The sequence below is a fragment of the Colobus angolensis genome, unplaced genomic scaffold (genome assembly GCF_000951035.1).
Source record: "Colobus angolensis palliatus isolate OR3802 unplaced genomic scaffold, Cang.pa_1.0 Scaffold52, whole genome shotgun sequence".
NCBI classification, from domain to species: domain Eukaryota; kingdom Metazoa; phylum Chordata; class Mammalia; order Primates; family Cercopithecidae; genus Colobus; species Colobus angolensis.
In genome coordinates, this window is record NW_012118710.1 from 1415670 (window position 1) to 1424489 (window position 8820).

Genomic DNA, 8820 nt, shown 5'->3' on the forward strand with positions numbered 1-8820 from the left:
TCCATCTTTCCAACCAACCAGCACATTGTGCAAGTGCTGTGGGGGGAAATATACAAGACCAGCTCCTTGCTCTTTCAGAGTTTCCAATCCAGGGAGGGAAAGAAGACAAATGCATGTATAAAGCAAAGTAGAAAACCAGCAGGCCTCAAAACAGAGCACACACAGTTATGGGTACAGAGAAGGGGTCCTGCCAATGTCGATCAGGCAGAGGGGGCCGTTGACTTGAACCGGAGGGACAAGTGAGGGAATTTCAAATGACGGAGGTGACAGGGTTTGCCTTCCAAGAAAGAGAAACAGCAAGGGGAAAGGTGGGAAAGTAGGGGAGTCTTGTGGCTGTTTAGGGCAAGGTGAGTTGTTTGCTTTGGCCATGGAGCAGGAATGAGTGGGAAGGGAAGCTGGAGGCACCGTGGGAGCCAAGCCGCAGAGGGCCCCGAAGTCAGGACGTGGTGCAGGAGGCATCAGGACCCACTTGAGGCTTCTGGGTAAGCATGTGGCACGCCCAGAGCTGAGCTTTGGGATGGCTATGCTGGCAGAGACCACAGCATGGGACCTTCATGGCCTTATCGGACGCCCCATGGGGAATGCACACCCACTCTTGCCCCTGACCCAGGAAGCTGGGGTCTTTGCTGGCCAGGCAGGGCCAGCCTCTCGCTCACCTTCCCAGTGGCACCCTCCCCTTCCTGCCACGCGCTTTGACAGTGTGGCCTCCCAGCACCACACACATCAAGGTGTGAATCCAATGCTTGCAGCACCCGGCATGGTCAGTTGACTCAGGGACACTGGATTTTAAGCAAGAAAAACATTGACCAGAAGCAAGGTCCAGAGCCTCTGGGAGGCAAAGCTGGAGATAATTAAACTTTGCCAGTGACACTGAGTGGCACAGCATGGCAAACGTAAATGTCCTGGTCATGGCTGTCTTGGGGACCCTGGGCTAGCTTACTTCTAAGGGTACTTTCATGAGTACCAATAGGTATTTTTTCCACAATAATTATTCTCCCCCACTCCCACCACTCCAATGCCTTAAATGGTCACTACGAAACATTCTTTTGGTTTGGATTACAAAGCCCCAGCATGCAAATGTATCGACACTGGGAGCTGTTGAGAATACAGTGTCTCAGTGCAAATGAATTCCTTAGGTTAGCAAATCCTTATGCTGCCAGTTTTTGAGAGATTAGCACCCAGAACTGAATGGATATGGAGGACTTTGAACAAACAATTATCAAGCATCTGTGTGCAAAGGTCCAAGCTGGGGCTAGGGCTGCAGGAATAAAGGTAAACACACGTCAGTTACTGCAATCCAGCAAGAAGCGTTTGGCAATCCAGCAAGAACAAGCACAGCTACCATTTTGCAGGTGAGGCGTTGTTACATTTTTCAGTGCGTAATCTTATTTAAATGCATTAAAACCTACTTATATGTTACTAGGATTATTGCCATTTTAGGCTGTGGAAATATGCTCTGAAACATATGTAAACAGTATTAGGAATCAAATGAAGGAGGATTTAGGGAGATGGGCAGGAATTGGAGAAGGGTTGAGTGTGGACTCAGCCAGCCTTCACCTTCCCTTTTTTGATTATGACAAGGTTACAAGGTGGAAATGACATTTATTTATTTATTTTTAGCTAATTAATTTCTTTTTTTGAGACCGAGTCTTGTTCTGTCACCCAGACTGGAAGGCAGTGGTGTGATCTTGACTCACTGCAACCTCTGCCTCCTGGGTTCAAGTGATTCTCCTGCCTCAGCCTCTCAAGTAGCTGGGACTACAGGTGTGTGCCACCACACCTGGCTAGTTTTTGTATTTTTAGTAGAGATGGGGTTTTGCCATGTTGGCCAGGTTGGTCTCAAACTCCTGGCCTCAGGTGCCCTGCCTGCCTCGGCCTCCCGAAGTGCTGGGATTATAGGTGTGAGCCACTGCACATCACCAGAAATATCATTTAAAATGCTACCCTAGTGGTGGGATTGGAATGAAAAAAGCCAATCAGACACGGAGGCGGGAGAGCAAAGTGGAGCAGTGCCAGGAAAGGCTGTGAGCCCAGGCCAGGGCAGGGCAGCTGGCTATAAAAAAAAGTGCCCCAGCCCCTGCTGCACCCATGCCCAGCATGGTGCTTGGTGCAAGTCAGGTACACTGTACGGAGCTGTCAAATTCATTCTTCTTTCTCATCAGTAAATTTAGGGACTAGAACCAAAAGAAGTGCTGTGAAGGGAAACTACCTTTGTAGGGTTCACTCATTCATATTGTGCCCAGGTCCCCTCAAGATGAGACCTGCCCCCCTCCCAGATATAACAGAAGATCCATCTAATTTCTCCACTTGGGTGCCATGGTAAATGTTACTGTGACCCTAAAACTGAGTTGAGAATACAAGCCTCCCCCTGGTGGGTCCTGGGAGGGTGTGTGTGTGTGTACACGCGAGCATGCACGTTGCATGTGTGCATGTATGTGTGTGTCTGTGTGCATGTGTGTATGTGTGCGTGCGTGTGTATATGTATGTGATGTGTGTGCATGTGTGTATGTATATGTGTGTGTGCATGTGTGTGTGTGTGAATGTGTGTCTGTGTGCGTGTGTGTGTCTGTGTGTGCATGTGTGTGTGTGCACATGCACGCTTGGGGTCAGCCAAGCTCTCCCACACCCATGCAAACAGAGCTGGCTTTCCCTGCAAGGTTGGTGACAGCCCAGCTTCCCTTTCACAGGTTGGAGCAAGGCATTAATCTTCTTGACATGGCAGCAGTGGGGGAGGGGGATTTGGGGTGGAAATCCCTCAAACGGGGGCATCCCATGAGCAGAAAGGTCCTTGTCTCATCTGGCTGTGTGAATAAGCTTTAGTTTACAAACCAGGGCGTAAAGTCAGGTTGGCTTCAAGAAGATCAAGTAGCATTATAGAAAGCATCTCTCTCTTTCCATTATGTTCATTTTTGGGGAAGCGGGGCAGGCAGAGGCAGATGGGACTCTGTGCCCGTAAAAGAACTTGGGAGTGTATTCTGGGAACAGGCACCCATCTTCTCTGCAGGAGGTGGCAGAGTGGGAGGGTGCGGGAGCCCATGCTGGAGAGAGGGCAGGCCTGGAGAAGTCTAAACTTGCAAACAGAACATCATTTATACGGCCAAAATCTTTCACAAACTACTGGCAAGCTGATGGGGCCTCCACCCCTCTCTTAGGAAGTCCTCCTTTGTCTGATATTCCTACCTATGTTACTCCTCTCTGTTAACCTGGGCTCTGTGGTTATAGGTTGGGGCTGATTGAGAAAAGCCAGGATCCAGAGGCCAGATAGACCCACAGGGTGCCCTCATTTGAGAACTCTTCTCTGACTCCCCCCTGCACCCACAGATTAGGTCCCATTTGTCTGGAATGACAACTGTAGGATTGGGGTGAGAAGAGTTACTATAGTGCCCAGACACATCAGTTAGGGACTTAGGACAAAGAGGCAAACACTTACTGGGTATAGTGGCTCAAACCTGTAATCTCAGTGCTTTGGGGGGCCAAGGTAGGAGCATCGTTTGAGTCCCAGAGTTGGAGACCAGCCTGGGCAACATGGTGAGACCTCATCCCTACAAAAAACTTAAAAATTAGCTGGGCATGGTGATGTGCACCTGGAGTCCTAGCTACTCAGGAGGCTGAGGCGGGAGAATCGCTTGAGCCCAGGAGTCCCAGGAGGTCTACGCTGCAGTGAGCTATGATCGTTCCACTGCAATCCAGTCTGGGCAACAGAGGAGATCTTGTCTCTAAAAAAAAAGAAAGAGAAAAAGAGGCAAGCAGTTATCACATACTGTGCTGGCACCCTTGCCCTGGCTGCAGCCATTACCCCATAGGAAACAACAAGCCACCCTTTCTTTGATGAGCCAGATGTAACCCATCTTAGGTTCTGCCTTTTTCTGAAACTTCCAGCCAAGTGCAGCTACATGTCAGACCCACACAACTTAATGCCTACTCTTTCCCCAATTGTTCCACTCAAGATATTCCAGCTCTCAAGGACTTTAGGCTCTCCTTGGGGAGCTGGAATTGTCTTAGACTCCTCCTTCAGGTCTCAAGCTAAATGTCAGGGAGGCTGTCCCTGATCTAAGCCCTCTAGGCATAATCATGCTGTTTGACTTCTTTCCCGCTTTCTTAGAAATTCTTGTTTCCATGTTTGTGTGTTTCTGTGTTTTTTCTAGTCTGACTCTATTGGAAAGTGAACACCGAGAGAGAGCACACTTGCCCACCTTGCTCTTTGTTGCTGTCCCAGTGCCTGAAACGGCACCTGCCACAAGGTAGATACTCAAAAATATGTGTTGAATAAGGCAAATGAATGAATGAAGCCTTTTTTGTCCTAGCATGAAAACCAATGCACGTGAGTGAATGGGCTGGCGAAATAGCCACAGGAAAATGCTTTAGTTGTGCGGCCTTAGGCTGTGTTTGGAGGAGGACAGTGAGGAGGGTAAAGGATGGAGCACTGGAGAGAGGGGCTGAGGATGGACCCAGGACCAGGACTTGGGTTTCTTGACTCCACCCTCTGGGTGACCTTAGGCAGGTGCATCAGTCTCCTTCTGGTTGGATGACACCATCTCTGGTCACTTCTAGTCTTTCCTTCTGTGGCTCACCAGATCTGCAGGTGAGAGCGCCGAGACTCTCTCCCTGGGCACGATGCTCTGGCTGGGCCAGACCTTGCTTGGCAGCGGTGCCTGAGCAGCATGGAGGTGCTCTGCTTAGCTTGGGGGCTGCCGGGCTCTCTATGGAGCCACTGGGGCAGGATCGTTAGTGAGGAGAGGAAAGAGGAACAAAGGGAAACCTTCCCAATTATTAATAAGGCAGCAATCCCATCCATCTTAATGAGACAGGGCGGAAAAAACCAGTGGCCAGGCATTGCATACACAATAGGCTACAATAGAGACCTTGCTTTCTTTTTAAAAAGGGGGAATGAAAGACAGACAGAAAGGGAGGAGACTTGGAGAGTGGAAAGCAGTTCCCAAACGTCCGCCTCTGTGCCCCTCATGCAAACAGCCTGCTGTGTGGCTACAGCTGTTTGAAAAATGCAGAGGTCACTGTAGTCCTTTGCTGGGCCAGGGGATGGGATGGGGTGGGGTGGGGTGATTTTCCTGGCAAAGAGTGGTTGAGCGGCACCCACCCTAACAAGAGCTTTTGTTTCCTGGGCGCGGGGTGGCCCAATGGGACTGTGAAGAGCTCCCGCCTAGTGACGCAGGACCTGGTACATTACACGGGGCTCAAAAAGCCCTGTCATCCTTTTGATGCAGCATCTCCCCTCCTCCACCCACCCCACCACTGCTACTATGCCCCATCAAAGGCCTTCTGAGTCCTGGGGCTCAGTTCTTCTATTTCTTAGCCTTTGGGCAAATTGCTTAATGTCTCACCTTCGGTTTCTTTAGAACTGACTTCCCTGACAGACTTGCTGAGAAGATGACACTGTGCCAGTGTGTGTATAAAACGTGATCAGGGCATCTGACACAAAGCAGGCATTCAGCAAGCCTTAATAATCAGAATCAGATCTTGCTTCCACTCGAGGACAGCCCAGTGAAGTCTCCTCCAGGAGCAAGGGCTATCTTGAGAATGGATCTGTCTCTGTCTGCTTTGATTCCCCCGGGCCCAGCACTTAGGAGCTGAATGAATGACTAAAAGACTGGAGCGGTAATAATTTTGTTAAGACAGCATGTTCTGTAAGGGTTGGCCATCTCTGGGAGGTGGGGTAGTGTGCTTCCTTTTGGGGAATGTTGCACCCTCCCCCCAACAGTAGGTTCCTCTGCTTCTGGGCTCAGCTGAGAGCTTGGGGCCATGCTACTGTATTTCTGGTTGTTCTCCTGCTGCCTGGGAAGTGTGGAGGGAAAGAGATGGGAAGCACCATGCATGGTTGGAGGGTTCCTCATCAGAACCCCAAGAGATGGGCTGCACAGAGATTCATTGGTGCAAAGACCTGAAGCACACAGGTTGAACTGTAAAGAAGGAAAGACACTGGTCTCATCTGGCCATCTCTGCTTAGGCTGACATTTCCTGGGGATGGTGCTGATGGGGACATCAAAAAGGATTTTGACACGGGGGAAGAGGAAGGAAGAGGAGCTAGAATCAGAACCACAGGGCCTGGGATGGGACAGAGAAGTGTCTGTGGAACTAGGCTCAGCACTTGCATGCTGATGCCCTCCTGGTGAGCTGAGGCTGCATCCGACTTGGAGCCAGGACTCCTCACGGTTGCTGCACTTCTGCCCTAAGCCCTGTTAACTTTGCAAGAAATCCAGCTCTGCTGGATCCTGCCTCATGTCCCCATACACTCCCCTACGTCTGAACCACCCAGCTCTCTGTCTCTCCTCACTTGTTGGGTGACACACAGCTTGACCAGCATTTCCTGAGAACAAACACGTCTAGGCATCTGCAGGGAGGAGCTCGGGTGCTCTCTGCAGCACCCAAGGCAGCCTTCCACCTCCCTCCTGTCCTGGGACAGCGTCCAGTCCAAACGGGAACGGTGTGTTTTGTGTGGCAAGTTATTGCAGGATGAATTCCTGCAGCCCGGAAGGAGGAACTGCCAAGGGCTCCCCCAGAATGACAGGTATATGACCTTCCAAGCTCTCCTCCTGGCCTGGCTGCCTCAGGCAGTGCTTGTTCTATGCTGAGGAGGGCCAGGAGGGTGGAGGAGCCCAGAGAGCCAGCTGGGAGGAGGTCTGGAGGACTGGTGTCCACCTGTGACTTACTGTGAGACCTGGGGTGGGCTGTTCAACTTCTCTAGGCCAGTTTCAACCCTCCTCTACATCGCAGAGGTAGGGCAGATGGAAAAGGCTCTGATTCTCTTCTCTTTGGTAGGGCACGTGGTTCAATGAATAGATGCTCAGGGTGTGTGTGCAGGAGGTCCAGGGAAAGCTGACTGCGATAGTGAGAGGAAGACGGAGCATAGAGGAGGGCATGTGTATGAGCCAGCTGGTGAGAGGGAGGGAGAGCACGAGAGGACACGTTCTGAGCACAGAACCTTGCACATAGTAGGAGCTCATTAAATATTTGCTGATTGATTGTTGGCCTGAAAGTTCTCACTCCCTCGTTGGTGTCTGTGTGGTCTGGAAGAAAGATAGAGAATATGACTCCACATGCATCACAAGCTGGACAATGGGGGCAATTATCCAGAAAATGTGAGCCATCCTGCACCCCCCGCCCCGAATCTTTTGCAATAATTTCCTGACATGTCAGATGAAGTAGGATTTTTAAGAACCTACATCACAGAGGTTAACACCAGAGACATATATTGTTTCATCCACCCAAAAGAAGACTGATGCTGTTCTATGTATCTATCTCCTTTTCTTTAAAATTAATAATCTTTATTTTTTTGCAAAGGTGATATGTGGTCATCGTGGAAATTTTTGAAAATGAAGAAAAACAAAAAGAAGACAGTGTAAAGCACCTATAATCTCAACACCCAGAGATAGCTAACATTTCAGTGTACCTATTTCCAGGATTTTTAACTTTTTTTCTTCTTTCCTTCCTTCCCTTCCTCCCTCCTTTCTCTTTCTTATCCTTCTGTTCTTCCTGCAAAATTGGATTCATACTATATATTTCTACCCCATATTCTCCATAAACCTTCCTTCCTTCCTTCCTTCCTTCCTTCCTTTCTTCCTTCCTTCCTTTCTTCCTTCCTTCCTCCTTCTTTCTTCCTTCCTTTCTTCCTTTCTCCTTTTTTCCTTTCTTCTTCCCTCCTCCTTTCTTCCTTTCCCCTCCCTCTTCCTTCCTTCTTCCTTTCTTGCTCCCTCCTTCCTTCCTTTTTCTCTCCCTCCCTTCCTCTTTTCTTCTTCCTGTCTCCTTCCTTCCTTTTTCCTTTCTCCCTCTCTCCCTCCTTCCTTCTTTATTCCTCCTTTTTTCTTCCTTCTTTCCTTCTTTCTTTCTTCCTCCCTCCCTCCTTCCTTCCTCTTTCCTTCCTTCTTCTTTCCTTCCTTTCTTCCTTCCTTCCTTCTTTTATCCCTTTGTATTAGTTCAAAACATTTATTGAGCATATGTCTGACAATGCGAAAGGTGCTAAGAACACAGCTATGAATAAGAAAAACAAAGCTCCTACCTTGTCCAGCTTACAGTTTGGAAGGGGAGAAAACTAGAAGGAATCACATTATCATACCATAAGCATGTTATTAAGAACTGTTATAAGCCACAAAGTCCTGGGAGTTTCAGGGAGCCTGGCAGGAAGTCCTGACCAATGCAGTGGGTGGGGAAGGGCTTCCCCAAGGAAATAATGCTGATCTGAGGTCCAGGGCATGAGAGAACATCACACAGGTGCTTTATGCCTCTGCTACACTGGGGCTTCCCCACTGTGTCTAGCACCTCTAGGAAAGCTCATTTCCAGTGGTAAGTTTCTAAAGAACCAGAAACCATCAGATATCAGCACTGAAAAAAACAAAAACAAAAAAACACTTTGTCATTTATCTTCCTTTACTTCTTATAGCTATAACGCTAGCTACTATCTGTGTGTGTGTGTGTGTGTGTGTGTGTGCACGTGAGAGAGAGAATGTGTGTGTGTGTTTTCGTGTGTGTGTTAGAAAAGGGTCAGTAGTTATGAAGGTCATTTTGGGAAAAATAATGGAGATGGCTATCCTTGAGCTTTGGCTGGAAGAGCTGGTTTAGGATTGAGGGTTTGGGGAGGGGACGCCTCATCTTGCTTTGTTGTGCAAGAGAACTAGAAATTTATGGTGACTTCCAGTCTCAGGCTTTCTTTCCTCAGTTTTGACCGTTGATGGACAAGTTTTTCTTTAATCTATTTATAGAGACATTTCTATATCCATACATCAGAAAAGCAAGCAAATATAATTCTGAAGCAGAAATGAGCTGTCACTAAAAAGACCTTTAGCCACTGAATAATTCTCCTTTCCCACC